The sequence below is a fragment of the Coregonus lavaretus genome (genome assembly GCF_964263955.1).
Source record: "Coregonus lavaretus genome assembly, chromosome: 23".
NCBI classification, from domain to species: Eukaryota; Metazoa; Chordata; class Actinopteri; order Salmoniformes; family Salmonidae; genus Coregonus; species Coregonus lavaretus.
In genome coordinates, this window is record NC_140010.1 from 12,082,016 (window position 1) to 12,102,711 (window position 20,696).

The following is a 20,696-nucleotide window of genomic DNA, read 5'->3' on the forward strand; positions in this document are numbered from 1 at the left end:
TGTTTGAATTCCAGATTGCCCCTTTAAGTAAGAGTTCTGCTTTATGCCTTTTAGACAGTGTTTTCAATCAATCCTGATATTTTCTGAATGGACAGGAGTTTGGTTAAAGCTGGAATCCTTAATGGTGAAACCGCCACATCTGTTTGTGATATTACAACCAGGGTTGGGGAGTAACGGATTACATGTAATCCGTTACATGTAATTGATTACAAAAACAACTGTAACTGTAATCCATTCCGTTACCAGCAAAAATATTGTAATCAGATTATAGATATTTTGAAAAACTAGATGATTACTTCTAGGATTACTTTTAAATTCAGAAAGGATGTTTGCGAAAAATATATTTGACACCATTCTGTTTTCTCAATGACATTCAAATCAGCATTGAAAAAAGGTGCAAATGTAAGTTTGTTCAGCCTGAGCGAGTCTGATTACAAGCCAGAGACCACTATGATGACACACCAAATGTCTAGAATGTCATTGTATGCTGAACCATGAAAAACAGCCCCAGACCATTATTCCTCCTCCACCTAACTTTACAGTTGGCACTATGCATTGGGGAAGGTAGCATTCTCCTGGCATCCACCAAACCCAGATTCGTCTGTCGGACTGCCAGATGGTGAAGCATGATTAATCACTCCAGAGAACACATTTCCAATGGCAGCGAGCTTTACACCACTCCAGCCGACGCTTGGCATTGCGCATGGTGATCTTAGGCTAGTGTGCTGATGTTGCTTCCAGAGGCAGTTTGGAACTCGGTAGTGAGTGTTGCAACTGAGGACAGACGATTTTTACGCACTGCACGCTTCAGCACTCGGCGGTCCCGTTCTATTAGCTTGTGTGGCCTACCACTTCGTGGCTGAGCCATTGTTGCTCCTAGACATTTCCACTTCACAATAACAGCACTTACAGTTGACCGGGGAAGCTCTAGCAGGGCAGAAATTTGACGAACTGACTTGTTGGAAAGGTGGCATCCTATGACGGTGCCACGTTGAAAGTCACTGAGCTCTTCAGTACGGGCCATTCTATTGCCAATGTTTGTCTATGGAGATTGCATGGCTGTGTCCTTGATTTTATACACCTGTCAGCAACGGGTGTGGCTGAAATAGCCATATCCACTAATTTGATGTGAGCAAGACCTTTAAACAGGTCAACATTCACAAGGCCACGGTGCCAGACGGATTACCAGTGCATGTACTCAGTGCATGCGCGGACCAACTGGCCTGTGTCTTCACTGACATTTCCAACCTAAAAATATTTGGCATGGGTCCCCAGATCCTCAAAAAGTTAAACAGCTACACCATCAAGAGCATCCTGTCCGGTTGCATCACCGCCTGGTATGGAAACTGCTCGGCATCCGACCGTAAGGTGCTACAGAGGGTAGTACGTACGGCCCAATACGTCACTGAGGCCAAGCTTCCTGCCATCAAGGACCTATAGTACCATTCAAAGGTTTGGACACACCTACTCATTCAAGGCTTTTTTTTTATTTTTACTATTATCTACATTGTAAAATAATAGTGAAGACATCAAAACTATGAAAGAACACTTATGGAATTATGTAGTAACCAAAAAAGTGTTAAACAAATCAAAATATATTTAATATTTGAGATTATTCAAAGTAGCTACCCTTTGCCTTGATGACAGCTTAGCAAACTCTTGGCATTCTCTCAACCAGCTTCACCTGGAATGCTTTTCCAACAGTCTTGAAGGAGTTCCCACATATGCTGAGCACTTTTGGCTGCTTTTCCTTCACTCCGCTGTCCAACTCATCCCGAACCATCTCAATTGGGTTGAGGTCAGGTGATTGTGGAGGCCAGGTCATCTGATGCAGCACTCCATCACTCTCCTTCTTGGTCAAATAGCCCTTACACAGCCTGGAGGTGTGTTGGGTCATTGACCTGTTGAAAAACAAATGATAGTCCCACTAAGCGCAAACCAGATGGGATGGCATATCGCTGCAGAATGCTGTGGTAGCCATGCTGGTTAAGTGTGCCTTGAATTCTAAATAAATCACAGACAGTGTCACCAGCAAAGCACCCCCACACCATCACACCTCCTCCTCCATGCTTCACGGTGGGAACCACACATGCAGAGATCATCCGTTCACCTACTCTGCGTCTCAAAAAGACACAGCGGTTGGAACCACAAATCTCAAATTTGGACTCATCAGATTCCACTAGTCTAATGTCCATTGCTCATGTTTCTTGGCCCAAGCAAGTCTCTTCTTCTTATTGATGTCCTTTAGTAGGGGTTTCTTTGCAGCAATTCGACCATGAAGGCCTGATTCACACAGTCTCCTCTGACCAGTTGATGTTGAGATGTGTCTGTTACTTGAACTCTGTGAAGCATTTTGTTTTGGGCTGCAATTTCTGAGGCTGGTAACTCTAATGAACGTATCCTCTGCAGCAGAGGTAACTCTGGGTCTTCCTTTCCTGTGGCGGTCCTCTTAAGAGCCAGTTTCATCATAGCGCTTGATGGTTTTTGCGACTGCACTTGAAGAAACTTTCAAAGTTCTTGAAATTTTCCAGATTGACTGTCCTTCATGTCTTAAATTAATGATGGACTGTCAATTCTCTTTTATTTGAGCTGTTCTTGCCATAATATAGACTTGGTCTTTTACCAAATAGGGCTATCTTCTGTATACCCCCTCTTTCTTGTCACAACACAACTGATTGTCTCAAACGCATTAAGAAGGAAATAAATTCCACAAATTAACTTTTAACAAGGCACACCTGTTAATTGAAATGCATTCCAGGTGACTACCTCATGAAGCTGGTTGAGATAATACCAACAGTGTGCAAAGCTGTCATCAAGGCAAAGGGTGACTACTTTGAAGAATCTAAAATCTAAAATAGATTTTGATTTGTTTAACACTTTTTTGGTTACTATATTATTCCATATGTGTTATTTCATAGTTTTGATGTCATCACTATTATTCTACAATGTAGAAAATAGTAAAAATAAAGAAAAACCCTTGAATGAGTAGGTATGTCCAAACCTTTGACTGGTAATGTATATACTAGGTGGTGTCAGAGGAAGGCCCAAACATTTGTCAAACACTCCAGTCACCCAAGTCATAGACTGTTCTCTCTGCTACCGCACGGCAAGCAGTACCGGAGCGCCAAGTCTAGGTCCAAAAGGCTCCTTAACAGCTTCTATCCCCAAGCTATAAGACTGCTGAACAATTAATCAAATGGTCACCCAGACTATTTACATGAACCCCTCCCCCCCTTGTTTTAACACTGCTGATACTCACTGTTTATTATTACATTTACATTTTACATTTTAGTCTTTTAGCAGACGCTCTTATCCAGAGCGACTTACAGGAGCAATTAGGGTTAAGTGCCTTGCTCAAGGGCACATCGACAGATTTTTCACCTAGTATCTATGCATAGGCACTTTACCCCAACCTACATGTACAAACTACCTCGACTAACCTATACCCCCGCACATTTACTCGGTACCGGTACCCCCTGTATATAGCCTCGTTATTGTTATGTACATTTATTGTGTTACTTTTTATTTTTTACTTTAGTTTATTTTATTTAGTAAATATTTTCTTAACTCTATTTCTTGAACTAAATGTAAACTGCATTTTACAGTAAGGTCTACACCTGTTGTATTCGGCACATGTGACAAATGAAATGTGATTTGATTTGATTTGGTAAATGAGGCCAAGTGTTGAAGCTGGATTAACGCTGCCCTCTGGTGGAACACCTGAAACACAGCAACATGTGTACCAGCATTCGCCACCATTCTGTGTGCTGTAGCTGGTAGCCGCCTCCTGTGTAGGGAAATGATAAGCTAAATGATAGGCTAGTGATGCCCCCATGCAAGAGATTAGTCCTAGTCCTAATCTAAAATGTATTTAGCACCTAGCCCACTATTGCTATTTTTACCTTCCTCGATTCTATATGTACGTAGTTTTTATTGTATATAATATAATTTTTCTTTTTTTCCTCAGTAGAGCTTTGAGGTAACTTCGTAATGAAAAGCGCTATACAAATTAAATATATTATTATTTATTATTATTTTGAATGGGACACCTGGTCATCATGTAGCAGAGTTATTTAGGTGTTTGGAATGTTAACCTGTTGTTATAGTGTGCCATGTCTACCCTCACCAAGGTAAAGCCAACCTCTACAGTAGGCCTTAATGCCAAATCACATTTAGCCACTGATTCTAATGCTGATGTTTAATGAACATGTCAAATGTAAGATTTGGCTATTGTTATAATGAATGGAGGAAACAGAATGGCTTTTATCTAACACAGATGTTAGCCTGGTGAGGTTTAAATAGGCAACTATAGTAGCCTAGCTACACAACGACTGTAGTGACCACATACCAGGCCAGACACCTGGTATGGAACAGAACGCTTTGCCATTAAACAAAATACATCTTTCTATCATGCATTTTCACACACGATAGTAGAGGCCATGGTGGAACGGGGGGATGAGTTGGGCATGAATGTGACAGTGTCCCTGAAATTCAAATATTCGACATCTTAGTTTTGCTTTCACTGCAGGGGACTGAAGGAGCGCATCCAATCCTGCTCAGTGCGGTGATGCGCAGCCGTGAGTCACGACGGCAAAGATGGCACGATGTACAAGGGGGGCGGGTTTGTTATACCCTAACCTGTATGCGCCCTGCCTATAGGCCTACTGCGTCGCGTTTGTGTGCCGCGACTACAGCTCTCCTGCTGTCATTGGGCACTTAATATGTCAATCTGAACACCAAACGCGGCGCCTCCTCGCAATTATCGCGGTTGCATAAAAATATATGATTAATCCGTTATAGAGGCGAATTTGGGTTCGTTCGGAATGAGGCTTTGACTCCATCCGAGCATAACGACCCGACCAAAACACCATTATAGCATAGGACATCAACATTTAACCGATGCTCAATTACAGCAGGAGGCGTTGCTTGAATAATCTATAATCGCGTTTCGATCTGGACCTTGGATTTGATCTGCCTGTTGTTCAGTTTCAGCACTGGACAGCGACCGACCGGGTCGCTCGACATTAAAAACGACAAGGAATCCTTGAGAAAGGGTAGGCCTAAATGAGAAATGGCTATAGATAAAGAATAGAATGAATGATGTCGATTTATTTATTATTAACGTGTTGCCTGTAAGCAAATATATTCGATGCAACGCGTATCATTTGGTGTAGGTTATTTTTCATCTTGATGCATGTAACCTATGGAATTATGTCTACAAATTTGCACGGTTTTATAGATGGCTTTTAGAGACGGATTTTAACAGGACCTCATTCCCCAAATGCCCTTGAAAATAATGCTGTGTGTGCGGTGTTAGAGGCAAGCAACTGCGCAATCCTACTCTGACTGCCTCTCTTTCCCTCTCTCTCCTCAGTCGAATCGACCCTTGCTTGGCTCGGGGCAATGCGTGGCTAGATGACTTCACTACATCAACAAGCACCGTAGCCCTGGACTAAATATATCACCACATCCCCCTTCCTTCTCTCTTCCTTCTCTCTCATCTTGAGCGCCTCCCGCCCGCTAGCACCATGGGTAACCGAGGAATGGAGGATTTGATCCCGCTGGTCAATAAACTCCAGGACGCTTTCAGCGGCATCGGTCAGAGCTGCAATCTTGACCTGCCACAGATCGCGGTAGTCGGCGGACAGAGCGCTGGCAAGAGCTCGGTGTTGGAGAACTTCGTTGGCAGGTAGGTTCAACGAGCAGCAGCCAAGCACACCACGTCAAATTCATTACTAATACTAGGGCTAGAAATAATCTTATCTCCTGTTAACCTTGGGGGTGTCCTGTCACGGCCAATTTATCTTCAGTCGTGTCCCATCCCGTCACGTTTTGTTTTCCCAGAGGACGCACGCGCTGTGGCGTCCACCGATCATCTCTGAGCCAGAAGCTCGAGCTCGTCTCCATCTTATTTTCAACGCACATTCCTATTCCATTGCAGGCTATATGACAGGGGAGCCGGTATTTGGGTTACCGCAACACCCTCGGGATTTCAGCCCCATCCAGCCTGTTTCAGTCCTTGAAATATACATTTCTTCAGTAGACATAGGCCTACCATTTAAACAGAGACAGCATTTGCTTTCAATCACTTTACATAAACACATATCTATCTATAAGCTATACATCTATAATGTTTATAGGCCTACAGTATTGGGTTGAAATATGACATGTCCTCCCCACCACCTGCATAAAGGTTGCTTTAGATCTGAGATGTCTGCTGTGGTCTCCTTGTTTCAATAGGATGTCTAGTCATTACAGCATATACTGTATCAATACTGCCTATCTCACTGTTGTCACACAGCTGAGTAACCAATTCTAATTTCTGTCAAACAACTGAGATTCATAGGCTGTTGTTGCATCAGAGTGAATGAATGATGTAAACCTCTGTAGATGAAAGCATCTTTAGGTGAAGAGTAATTATGTGTCCATCCTTTTGCCTCTTGGTTTATTTCAAGACATCTATTTACCAATGAATGGAATGAAACTGTAATGTGAGATTGAATTGAATGAAGGCTGAATCATCTGGTTGAGTATTATATTACCAATTATCATTTGTCCCAAGATGAATGCGGGTGACAGGTAGCCTAGTGGTAAGAGAGTTGGGCCAGTAACCAAAAGGTTGCTAGTTTGAATCCCCAAATAGACAAGGTGGTGAAAAATCTGTCAGTGTGCCCTTGAGCAAGGTACTTAACCCTGATTGCTCCAGGGTCGCCGTTGATAATGGCAGACCCTGGCCATGACCTCACTCTCCGAGGGTGTCTCAGGGGGAATTGGGATATGCAAAAAACACATTTCCAATTCACACATGGGTATAATACATGCTTGTACATGTGTGATATAGGACAGATACAAGCACCTACATAATGATAAGACATATTCTCTGTATTGTAGTTGATTAAAGGTATTTCGGATGTGGGTGTCTCAGAGGGTGAATTATATTGTCTGTAAAATAAGTAATGAAATGACTGTTGGATATGCAGTACATATACCTGTCAACACTCTTCTCTCATCTTATTACATTGATATGATCAAATCAGTTCTGCTGTCAATCGTGAAGAACAGTTTCCATTTGATTTTGTTCACTGTGGGATGAATTGGTACATTATGACACAGTGTGGCCATTGAATGTGGTTGGTACATAAAACAGATACCATTGGATAGTGACAGAAGAGGTTATAGAGTAGTCTCACAAGTCAGACAATTGTTTCTGAAATATTACCTATGTCTACAAATATTTACAGACAAACCTGAATGGTAAAGACTGGTAATTGAGGCTATGTATAGAAGGTATTTCTGCTATCTCCAGGGTCGTATTCACTAGTGCAAAACCTTTTGCAACGGAAATAAAATAGTGTTTCTTGTTGGACAAGATCACGGAGTCCCTCCCTGTTTCTTGTTTCTTCCGTTTGGTGCCTAGAAAATATGACCCAGGTCCAGATAGATGAGGTGCAGGGTTGTTGTCAGCAGCAGCATCAGTCAAAGCTCAGCCGGCCACCCCTGAGACCTGGGATCCAGCTGAGTAATGGTCCTGCTGTCTAGGGTTGGCTCCCCCACACCACCCACACCGCTGCTGAATGGACAGCAGGGTTCTGACTCATCTTTTCTGCTAGTCCATAGATAGAGGGAGATCTCATGATCAATATTCATCTAGCCTAGCCGTTGTTTCAATCGCGTCAGGATTGTAGCGTTCAACTGTGTGATGAGAAATGACAAGTGTCCTAAACATACATGTAGACACGTGGCATGCAAACACATGAGCCAACGGTCGCACACAAACACACACACACACGCAATCTCTCTCTCGTCTGGTAGCAGACTGGTATGTACAGTGCCTTGCAAAAGTATTCATCCCCCTTGGCGTTTTTCCTATTTTGTTGCATTACAACCTGTAATTTAAATTGATTTTGATTTTGATTTCATGTAATTGACATACACAAAATAGTCCAACTTGGTGAAGTGGAATGAAAAAAATTACTTGTTTCAAAGAATTATACAAAATAAATAACGGAAAAGTGGTGCATGCATATGTATTCACCCCCTTTGCTATGAAGCCCCTAAATAAGATCTGGTGCAACCAATTACCTTCAGAAGTCACATAATTAGTTAAATAAAGTCTGTGTGCAATCTAAGTGTCACATGATCTGTCACATGATCTCAGTATATATACACCTGTTCTGAAAGGCCCCAGAGTCTGCAACACCACTAAGAAAGGGGCACCACCAAGCAAGCGGCACCATGAAGACCAAGGAGCTCTCCAAACAGGTCAGGGACAAAGTTGTGGAGAAGTACAGATCAGGGTTGGGTTATAAAAAAATATCAGAAACTTTGAACATCCCACGGAGCACCATTAAATCCATTATTAAAAAATTGAAAAATATGGCACCACAACAAACCTGCCAAGAGAGGGCCGCCCACCAAAACTCACGGACCAGGCAAGGAGGGCATTAATCAGAGAGGCAACAAAGAGACCAAAGATAACCCTGAAGGAGCTGCAAAGCCACAGCGGAGATTGGAGTATCTGTCCATAGGACCACTTTAAGCCGTACACTACACAGACCTGGGCTTTACGGAAGCGTGGCCAGAAAAAAGCCATTGCTTAAAGAAAAAAATAAGCAAACATGTTTGGTGTTTATTTTACAGTATTGTATTATGCGTATTGTAGTGGTCCTGTATGTGGCTTAGTTCATAAGAGCATGGCACTAGCCAGAGTTGTGGGTTCGATTTCCACTGGGGTCACATACCAAAATGTGTGTCACTTTGGATAACAGCGTCTGCTACGTAAATGGCATATATTACGGTATTACAGTACTGTATTGGCCAATGCAATTTTAGTAAAGTACTGTAGCTTCATTTTGGATACATGTTTACTGTATAGGGAATGCATTTATTTCTTGTTTTGGACTTTCTGGATTATTTGCGTATTCGTATTGTATTGATATTGTATTACTGCACTTCAGGAGCTAGAAACACAAACATTTTGATGCACCTGCTGTAACATCTGCTAATCTGTGTATGCGACCAATAAACTTTGATTGGATTTGTTACATACAGTACATCTCTGATCTTGTCGATTAAAAAAGTACTTTGAAGTAAAATCATAATAGTCATCATCATAGTAGTACATTCGGGTATATACACTACTGTTCAAAAGTTTGGGGTCACTTAGAAATTAAAATGTTTTTTGTCCATTACAATAACATCAAATTGATCAGAAATACAGTGTAGAAATTGTTAATGTTGTAAATGGCTATTGTAGCTGGAAACGGCTGATTTTTAATGGAGTATCTACATAGGCGTACAGAGGCCCATTATCAGCAACCATCAGTCCTGTGTTCCAATGGCACGTTGTGTTTCCTAATCCAAGTTTATCGTTTTGAAAGGCTAATTGATAATTAGAAAACCCTTTTGCAATTATGTTAGCACAACTGAAAACTGTTGTGCTGATTAAAGAAGCAATACAACTTCTTGAGACTAGTTGAGAATCTGGAGCATCAGCAATTGTGGGTACGATTACAGGATCAAAATGGCCAGAAACAAATAACTTTCTTCTAAAACTCGTCAGTCTATTCTTGTTCTGAGAAATTATGGCTATTCCATGCGAGAAATTGCCAAGAAACTGAAGATCTCGTAGAATGCTGTGTACTACTCCCTTCGCAGAACAGCGCAAACTGGCTCTAACCAGAATAGAAAGAGGAGTGGGAGGCCCCGGTTGCCAACTGAGCAAGAGGACAAATACATTAGAGTGTCTAGTTTGAGAAACATATGCCTCACAGGTCCTCAACTGGCAGCTTCATTAAATACTACTCGCAAAACACCAGTCTCAACGTCAACAGTGAAGAGGCGACTCCGGGATGCTGACCTTCTAGGCAGAGTTGCAAAGAAAAAGCCATATCTCAGACTGGCCAATAAAAATAAAAGATTAAGATGGGCAAAAGAACACAGACACTGGACAGAGGAAAATTGGAAAAAAGTGTTATGGATAGACGAATCGAAGTTTGAGGTGTTCGGATCACAAAGAAGAACATTTGTGAGACGCAGACCAAACGAAAAGATGCTGGAGGAGTGCTTGATGCCATCTGTCAAGAATGGTGGAGGCAATGTGATGGTCTGGGGGTGCTTTGGTGGTGGTAAAGTGGGAGATTTGTACAGGGTAAAAGGGATCTTGAAGAAGGAAGGCTATCACTCCATTTTGCAATGCCATGCCATACCCTGTGGACGGCGCTTGATTGGAGCCAATTTCCTCCTACAACAGGACAATGACCCAAAGCACAGCTCCAAACTATGCAATAACTATTTAGGGACGAAGCAGTCAGCTGGTATTCTGTCTATAATGGAGTGGCCAGCACAGTCACCGGATCTCAAACCTATTGAGCTGTTGTGGGAGCAGCTTGACCGTATGATATGTAAGAAGTGCCCATCAAGCCAATCCAACTTGTGGGAGGTGCTTCAGGAAGCATGGGGTGAAATCTCTTCAGATTACCTCAACAAATTGACAACTAGAATGCCAAAGGTTTGCAATGCTGTAATTGCTGCAAATTGAGGATTATTTGACGAAAGGAAAGTTTGAAGGACACAATTATTATTTCTATTAAAAATAATTATTTCAAACCTTGTCAATGACTACATTTCCTATGCATTTTGCTAATATTTTTTTTTTGTTGAAAAAATGAAATATTAAATTTGCGTAAGTATTCAGACTCTTTCCTCAGTACTTTGTTGAAGCACCTTTGGCAGCGATTACAGCATTGAGTCTTCTTGGGTATGATGCTACAAGCTTGGCACACCTGTATTTGGGGAATTTCTTCCATTCTTCTCTGCAGATCCAATCAAGCTCTGTCAGGTTGGACAGAGCTGCACAGCTATTTTCAGGTCTCTCCAGAAATGTTAGATCGGGTTCAAGTCCAGGCTCTGGCTGGGCCACTCAAGGACATTCAGAGACTTGTCCCAAAGCCACTCCTGCAGTGTCTTGGCTGTGTGCTTAGGGTTGTTGTCCTGTTGGAAGGTGAACCTTCACCCCAGTCTGAGGTCCTGAGCGCTCTGGAGCAGGTTTTTATCAAGGATCTCTCTGTACTTTGCTCTGTTCATCTTTCCCTCAATCCTGACTAGTCTCCCTGCCGCTGAAAAACAAAGATAGTATACTAAACATCAAAAATTGTCTCATCCAATTCAGGTTTATCAGGGTTAAAATCTTCTGCATCGTCCACTAGAGCGGGAGGAAATAGGTCGTCGTTCAATCGGTCTGAGTAGGGGATGGGCCCATAGCTCTCTGTCTGCTGGGCTACTGCATTCTCCAATGCCTTGCTCACCAACCCTCAGACACAGGGAATAAGACAACATCCACAAAGAACAAGCATACCCATACAAGCTATAGCTGCACCCAGAATAGTTGCAACAATAGCTTTCCATTTTCCAAACATGTTATCAACCCATCCAGTCAATGATGTATTCACCCCCCTGTTCTCAGCCCATTCTTCACTCAATGCAGTGAGACCTGCCCGTGCTCTAGTTACTGTACCATCTGGGGCTGTATTGTTGGGGATAAACGCACAACAACGACCTCCCACCATCTTGCAAATCCCGCCCTTCTCTGCTAAAAGCATATCGAGAGCCAACCTATTCTGCCAGGTCATGAGTGAGGTGGCGGATAGTTGGTCTGAGATTCCCTTTACTGCATCCCTTGTCTGATTAATGAACCTTTGTTGATTGTAATAGATGTAATTAATCCAGTCAACATTTTTATTAATTGTAACCCACCAGAAAAACGTTGTTGTAAACCCTTCTCCAATTTGATCTGCGATTCGCATTACTTTGGTGTCTATAACATTGATAATCTCCGGGGGTCATGGTGAATTGGGGTGGCTTAACATTCTCTTTTTTAAGAGCGGATATTTTAATATCAGAACAATTAGGTGAGGTTTGGTTTGATCCCAAATCTATCACACAAGAGAACATGGTCTGAGGCATAGGTGCAGTTAAAAGGGTTGGCCTACCTGTTGAACAGGCATAGTTTTGACCCAACGCCCTAGCTGTGTAGTTCATCCACTTTACCCAGAAGTTCTCTTTTGAAATTCCTTCTACTTCTCCTTGGTTCATTTCCTGCATGAGGAAATGTTCTACCCTTGCTGGTTTAGTGCTATTTACGATTCCTTCTGAGGGCCTTCCAAAGGTTTTTTTTTTTATACCTCTGGTGATAACATTGGATCTACCTGCTGTTCTGTCCCAGTGGTGGAAGATTAATTTCTCTCCTGAAAAATGAGCCTCACACATGTATTTGCCCCGACATCATCAACACAGACCCAATAGTTCCTTGCTATGTCATCTTGCATAATTGACTTTACCGTTATCACCAGTTCCGTTTTACATTTATCATGGGTTTGTTTAATTCCCCATCGGTGTGCTGCGTCCATCCCATTCTCATAGTATGTTCCCCAGGTATGTTTAAACACCTTTGCCCAAGGACATATGCTATCCCCAGTGCAAATGTATTTACCATACCTTCTAGGACCTTACTTTCTTGTACACGCCCCCCTCTTACCAATGCCCCCAAAACCTCCTAACTCTTCATGGGAGAAGTTGAATGGTACTTTGAATCCCCCATCTTGTCCTAACCTGACTTTAACTATAAAATAATCCTTTCCCCAATAGTCTTTCTTGGTTTCAGTATTTCTACGAGATCGAATCAGTGCCTTGGTATTATTTTGTTCATCATTTCCCTTTTTAGGTTGACCTGGATAAATCCATAATATGGTTAACACGATGATGCAGCTCAGAGTCCCCCAAAATCCCCAAAACCACCATCCCAATCCTGTCCCTGACCCACCTGCCTGGTACTTCCCCATACCCACACCTCTAGGAACACCCCACAGTGATGAAAGGTCAGGGTAGGGTTTCTTTGTTAACAGAGTTTACCCCCGAACCCTAGTGGGTCAGTTCTTCTCTTTAACTCTGTGTGTGTTCAACGGTGCTGGTATGTGGGCGTACCTTTTTGCAGTGGGTAACGTGGACCCAAGTGGCTCTCTCAGCTATTCTTACAGCGAAGGCAGTTACCAATAGGACTTGGTATGGTCCCTCCCAGCGGGGCTGCTTCCAGTCTTTCTTCTTTAAGGATTGGATCCACACCCAGTCACCTGGTTGGATAGAGTGGGTTACCTTCTCCTTTAGTTCTCCTGTGGGACACAAAATCTTTGACATACGGATTTGGTTAACGAACAGTCTCCTCATATGTTCTGCCAATGTGTCTTCTGCCTCTATGTCTGCCTGTTCTAGTCTACCTAACTTGGGCATTCTGTATGGTCTCCCAAATACCTTCTCGAAGGGGGATAACCCATCTTTATCTGGGGTTACTCTAATGGTGATCAACACTATTGGTAGGCATTGTACCCAATTTCTTCCCTTCACTCCGTGATAACTCTATAAAATCAATTTCCAATTGATGGACTGGATATTTTGCCAGGGGATATTCCCCCTGGGGTGCTCTCTCTACCTTGGTGATTATTCTGTGCACAGATGACACATCTGTAACAAAAAAATTTTTTTTAGTAGTTTGTTATACCATAGGCCAAGTGTTTCCTAAGTGTTTCCTAACCTGTTCCTGCTCTACCAAAGTTTTTCCTAACCTGCTCTACCATCCCCCCTATTGACACATGACTTTACCCATGTGTCAATATTTCTGCATATCAAAACGGTGACTTTAATCAAATTAAAAAAAAATCTTTATGCCAGACATTATCTCGTAGGATTGCTCTTTCTTTTTTCCACATGTTCAATTCTTTATCCTGTCTTCTTTACAGTATGAAAATGTATGCACTCACTAACTGTAAGTCGCTCCGGACAATAGCGTCTGCTAAATGACCAAAATGCAAAATGTAATCAAGAACATAGGAAATATCTGTTTCCCCGTATATTCTTTCTGTCACCCTTCTTAATGTCATATTTCACTCATTTGCCAATATAATCCCTTACTTCGTGTAAGTAAGCAGTGATATTTTGTTCCCAGGCATCTATAAAAAAAAATGTTTGATACGTTGTCTCCTACTGTCCCTTAACATATACTGTAGGGGATTTCCCTCAATCCTGGGAAATAAATAAAAAAACTCCCCCTCAGAACACATCGGATAACTCCACGTTTTATTACATTCACTAAACCTATAAATAACAAACCCATAACCACTTTCCGGTAATCTACTGATTTAAACCTGTTGCATTAATTTATTAAAATATAAACCTATTGTTTAATAAATCCAGAACCTACAAAAAATGTTTACTACGCCATCAGCCTAATAGTAAAAACGATCTCCCATTGTTCAACGTGAACTGTCTGCATAACTCACTGTTGTATAAACAAACTATTCAGACATCCGCTTCACATTACCCTCTGCTTCATTTACTAAATCCTGGCATTAGTCAATTCTATCCGCACACCACCAAAAACGAATACAACTTGCATACCCATAACTAGAAAGCATGAATTTAATACCATTCTTGCTTAAACAATGCAATTCAACATTTCTCATCACCCAATTTCTATTACCTTTTTTTAACGCAGGAAATCCTGTACAATCTCTATCCTCTACCGCTGTCTTTCCATCTAACATTACTTTAACAGATAACCAATTATTTTTTAGTTATAGTCAAAACAAACAAAACATCTATTCCCAGAGATGCACTTAAACTACTCTGTTATACTAACCGCTATGTGGTGCTAGGACAATCTCTTTCATATAAACTTATCAATTAGACCAGTCAGTCAATGTTATCTTACATACTCTGCTTCCTTCCAACACTGCTTCATTATTCTTAGTGTTTGTTTAATAATCCTTTCTGAGTTCCCTTACTTCACTTTCCATGAATATAAGACATTCGCTTCTCTAGGCATCGTAAACTACATCCTATTACCTCTGTTATCAACTAAAATTATAGCCACCTCTTATGAAACTCCCCAATCCGTCATTTTTTAGAATACAGCAGATATCCCTGTTCTGTATGTCGTGTTTTGTAATATTTGTTTTGTGTCCAGAACTCTGGGTCTTATTGTTCATGTCTGTTCTCTTATGTTTAGATAAGAACTGTACACATGTCTTTCATACCTATACACCATTCTTGTGTGTGTTCAATAAAAAATATTTGAACAGAATACAGCAGATCTAGGCAACTGTCCTTTCTAAGTAGGCTACAAGTAACACCAAACACATATCGTAGTTGACCAGCATATATTGAATTTATCGTCACAGTTTCTGTCGTTTCCAGGTTGTCACCGGCCTGTATTTGAACCCCCAATCTCAGAGGGCAGGTCTTTGTCTATACGGATGTATCATCCGCCCGTGCACGGTTTTCGGTGTCCCCCGGAATGATAGAAGACGGATATTGATATCCGGCTCGAAGGATCAAGCTGTCACGAGAATTTTGTTATCTCAATGGTTGATGTCAAACTCTTCTTAAATCTTTGAATAATTCCCAGATTTTAATTAAACAAAGACCCAATCCTGCAATGGTCAGCCTTTATTCATTGAGAGCGCTCTGCAACAAAATGGTCGTACAATCTTTTTATACACACGTCAGAGGAAAAACCCCACCCCGCTTTAGGCAGGCTGTATTTTTCCACCGTACACATCTTGTAAGCTCACACCTGGGTTTAGCTCATGTGATTTTCCTCTGCTCTCCTGACCATCAGGTCACACACACACACACACACACACACACACACACACACACACACACACACACACACGTTCTTATCATAGTCTACTCCTTGCTCGGGTAGGCTGCATTTTTTTAGTTATCGCTGTCCTCACAATATCCTGCAAGCCTTTTCACTCCCCTTTCCCTGTGTGTTTTTGGAACCAGTCTCCTGTTATTGGTTTCAATCGTTTTGCACTTCTGCTTGCCTAATTACAAAACACAAATACTCTGTTGCTGGGATATAAACACATTTGATTAACTCTCTAAGCTCTAGTCTACTAATTAGTCATACATTTTTAGTTTAACTGAGGGTGTGACATTTTTGTCATATCTTACTCACACATTTCTTTATCAGTTCCACACTTCGTCCATTTAAGAATGATGGCGCCAACTGTGTTCTTGGGGACCTTCAATGCTGCAGAAATGTTTTCGTACCCTTCCCCAGATCTGTGCCTCGACACAATCCTGTCTCGGAGCTATACGGACAATTGCTTCGGCCTCATGGTTTGGTTTTTGCTCTGACATGCACTGTCAATGGTGGGACCTTATATAGACAGTTGTGTGCCTTTCCAAATCATGTCCAATGATCATCAAGGATGATCAATGGAAACAGGATGCACCAGAGCTCAACTTCGAGTCTCATAGCAAAGGGTAGCAAAATACTTATGTAAATACGTTTTTGCTTTGTCATTATGGGGTATTGTGTGTGGATTGCTGAGGACATTTTTTTATTTAATCAATTTTAGAATAAGGCTGTAACGTAACAAAATGTGGAAAAAGTCAAGGGGTCTGAATACTTTCCGAAGGCCCTGTATTTCTAGATGAAACACTGATTAAGTTTGGTGAAAAAGAGACTATGATTTTGTGTGTTGTACTTAGTCAATTGAAAATGTGGTTAGAGCTTTGAAACAACTGCCTTTTCGATGATCTGTTTTGAGTTTTGTACTAAGAGTTGTGAAAATGTACCACATACTTATGAAAATGGCACCAAAGCGATAAAAAAAAAACGTTAAATGATTGCTCTGCTACCTGCTGCTTTGCAAGCTGTTCATGTTGACCTCTTGTGCATTAACTATTTTATTTAATCAGCATCAGCTAAGCGAATCAGGGTGTATTCAGGTGGCTCAGAGGGTAAACTGGACTGTATAATCAGTTGGATTGACCAAAGAGCCTGATGACATTTTCAGATCAACATATTTTTCTATTGATGTTATCAAATCTCTTCCTCTGTCATTAACAAAGAAGAGACTCTCTTTGGTTGTGTGCTGTGTGATTTAATTCATTCTACGTTATGTGGTTGGTTGTGTGTGTTCAGTATGTGTGAGTCATTTTACATCATGGCAGTTAGTGTCTGTTGGTGGTTGGCCTAGGGTTCACAAGGCCTCAGTCTCCCACAGTACTGTCACCTTTAACCTAGTCTCCCATAGCCAGACACCATCTTATTGTCACATTCACAAGGTTAAATTTAAACTCACCTCCTCTCTTTGTAACTTTCCTGATTGTCTGTTCCTCTGTGTAACTGTCCTGATTGTCTGTCCCTCTGTGTAGCTGTCCAGATTGGCTGTCTCTAGGGTTGGCACAATTATCGTATAATCATGTAACATACAATTATGGACAATAACTGTGAACAAAAAAACATTATTGTCATAATCATCTTAATATTCATTTTAGGAGTAGGCGGGATCCAACTTTATATTCAAATAGATATAGTTTACCCTATAGCAGTTTTTCATTTTTATATAACGTGGGTAAAGTTGGGAATCATTTTACGAGCAGAACAGCATGGTCGGGAGGAGAAGCTTCATTTCCAACAGTTCCAAATGACAGGGGTGTCACCAAAGCTGTGTTGTATTCATTAGGTTGTATGCATTATGATGCATTACAAGCTTAAAACATTTAAAAACAAAAATGACAATTATGACAATAACCGAGGCTATTTGCATGATAATTAATCGTTTCCCAAACGTCCATAATCATCACAGCCCTAGCTGTCTCTCTGTATAACTGTCTTGATTGGCTGTCTGTCTGCAGGGACTTCCTGCCCAGAGGCTCTGGGATCGTCACCCGCAGGCCCCTTGTCCTGCAGCTCATCAGCGCCAATGCAGGTAACACACACACATACATTCATACATACATACTGTACATACACTACCAGTCAAAGGTTTGGACACACCTACTCATTCAAGGGTTTTTCTTTATTTTTACTATTCTCTACATTGTAGAATAATAGTGAAGACATCAAAACGATGAAATAACACATATGGAATCATATAGTAACCAAAAAAGTGTTAAACAAATCAAAATACATTTTAAATTTGAGATCTTCAAATAGCCACCCTTTGCCTTGGTGACAGCTTTGCACACTCTTGGCATTCTCTTAACCAGCTTCACCTGGAATGCTTTTCCAACAGTCTTGAAGGAGTTCCCACATATGCTGAGCACTTGTTGGCTGCTTTTCCTTCACTCTGCCGTCCGACTCATCCCAAACCATCTCAATTGGGTTGAGGTCAGGGGATTGTGGAGGCCAGGTCATCTGATGCAGCACTCCATCACTCTCCTTCTTGGTAAAATAGCCCTTACACAGCCTGGAGGTGTGTTGGGTCATTGTCCTATTGAAAAACAAATGATAGTCCCACTAAGCCCATTCACTGCAGAATGCTGTGGTAGCCATGCTGGTTAAGTGTGCCTTGAATTCTAAATAAATCCCAGACAGTGTCACCAGCAAAGCACCCCCACACCATAACACCTCCTCCTCCATGCTTTACGGTGGGAAATACACATGCGGAGATCATCCATTCACCCACACCGCGTCTCACAAAGACACAGCGGTTTGAACCAAAAATCTCACATTTGGACTTCAGACCAAAGGACACATTTCCACCAGTCTAATGACAAGCAGGTCTCTTCTTCTTATTGGTGTCCTTTAGTAGTGGTTTCTTTGCAACAATTTGACCATGAAGGCCTGATTCACACAGTCCCCTCTGAACAGTTGATGTTGAGATGTGTCTGTTACTTGAACTCTGTGAAGCATTTATTTGGGCTGCCATTTCTGAGGCTGGTAACTCTAATGAACTTATCCTCTGCAGCAGAGGTAACTCTGGGTCTTCCTTTCCTGTGGCAGTCCTCATGAGAGCCAGTTTCATCATAGCACTTGATGGTTTTTGCGACTGCACTTGAAGAAACTTTCAATGTTCTTGAAATGTTCCGTATTGACTGACCTTCATGTCTTAAAGTAATGATGGACTCTCGTTTCTCTTAGCTTAATTGAGCTGTTCTTGCCATAATATGGACTTGGTCTTTTACCAAATAGGGCTATCTTCTGTATAACCCCCCCCTCCCTACTTGTCACAACACAACTAATTGGCTCAAACGCATTAAGAAGGAAATCAATTCCATAAATTAACTTTTAAGAAGGCACACCTGTTAATTGAAATGCATTCCAGGTGACTAACTCATGAAGCTGGTTGAGAGAATGCCAAGATTGTGCAAAGCTGTCATCAAGGCAAAGGGTGGCTATTTGAAGAATCTCAAATATAAAATATATTTTGATTTGTTTAACACTTTTTTGGTTACTACATGATTACATATGTGTTATTTCATAGTTTTGATGTCTTCACTATTATTCTACAATGTAGAAAATAGTAAAAAATAATGAAAAACCCTTGAATGAGTAGGTGTGTCCAAACTTCTGACTGGTACTGTACATACATACACACACACACACACACAAATACACACACACACACACACACCTATCTGCATCTATCTTCACAGAATGGGCAGAGTTCTTACACTGCAAAGGGAAGAAATTCACAGACTTCGATGAGGTTCGCCAAGAGATTGAGGCGGAGACTGACCGCATTACTGGGGCCAATAAGGGCATCTCTCCCGTCCCCATCAACCTGCGCGTCTACTCCCCACATGGTAGACATACATAACCCCTCATCTACCCTCTTCCCCTCTCTTACTTTCTCTCCCTCCCCCTCATTTGCTCTCTCTCTCTCTCTCTCTCTCTCTCTCTCTCTCTCTCTCTCTCTCTCTCTCTCTCTCTCTCTCTCTCCCTCTCAATTATATCTCTGTGCTCTCCCTCTCTACTGTGTGTTCGGTGATATTCACTATAAGATGGGTCCTCCTCTCTCCTTTCCCCCTGCCTGTAGTGCTGAAACCTGACCCTGATCGACCTGCCAGGTATCACCAAGGTGCCAGTGGGGGACCAGCCGGTGGACATTGAGCAGCAGATCAGAGACATGATCATGCAGTTCATCTGTAGGGAGAGCTGTCTCATCCTCGCTGTCACCCCAGCCAACTCTGACCTGGCCAACTCAGACGCCCTCAAACTGGCCAAAGATGTTGACCCCCAGGGTAAGATGTTGATCAGATTGCTATATCATATTATGGGGTTAGCTGATATTTTAAACACCTATCCAGGCGTTGTGAGATCTCGCAGGCATCTGCAATGAAGTCAGCCATGAACGTGGCCTTTGTGTTGTGACTGACTTCTTCTGGCTTGGCCCCTTACCCTTTGACCTCTGACCCCAGGCCAGCGGACCATAGGAGTGATCACCAAGCTGGACCTGATGGATGAGGGAACAGACGCCAGGGAGGTCCTGGAGAACAAACTGCTGCCCTAAGGAGAGGTGGGACATCTCTGTCTCTCTGTCTCTTACTCACTCTTTCGCTCTCTTTCTACCAATCTCTCTTTTTCTTTGTCCCTCTTTCTCCATTTCTATGTCCACCGATCTACTTCAGTCACCTTTGGTATCAGCTTTTCTGTTCTATCCTCTGCACTCGCCTTACATTTTGGTCCCATTTTCTTGTGTTCTCAGTCATGTCTTTTCCATCATCCCGTCTGTCTGTGTGTGTTGCCAGGTTATATTGGAGTGGTTTCACCCTGTCCATCTGTGTGTTGCCAGGTTATATTGGAGTGGTTTCACCCTGTCCATCTGTGTGTTGCCAGGTTATATTGGAGTGGTTTCACCCTGTCCATCTGTGTGTTGCCAGGTTATATTGGAGTGGTT

At 41.9% G+C, this 20,696-nt stretch overlaps 1 protein-coding gene and 1 pseudogene across 2 annotated transcripts in view; both read left to right on the forward strand.

Annotated features, from left to right (window-relative positions):
• Window positions 1–20,696, forward strand: part of fggy (FGGY carbohydrate kinase domain containing) — a 168,452-nt gene that overhangs the window by 52,382 nt on the left and 95,374 nt on the right. The window lies entirely within an intron of this gene.
• Window positions 5,529–20,696, forward strand: part of LOC311098873 (dynamin-3-like) — a 21,106-nt pseudogene continuing 5,938 nt past the window's right edge. Inside the window, exons 1-6 of the transcript in view lie at window positions 5,529–5,689; window positions 17,710–17,783; window positions 19,453–19,602; window positions 19,836–20,040; window positions 20,218–20,315; window positions 20,505–20,508. The product of the transcript in view is annotated as a dynamin-3-like (transcript). The remainder of the gene's footprint in view (window positions 5,690–17,709; window positions 17,784–19,452; window positions 19,603–19,835; window positions 20,041–20,217; window positions 20,316–20,504; window positions 20,509–20,696) is intronic.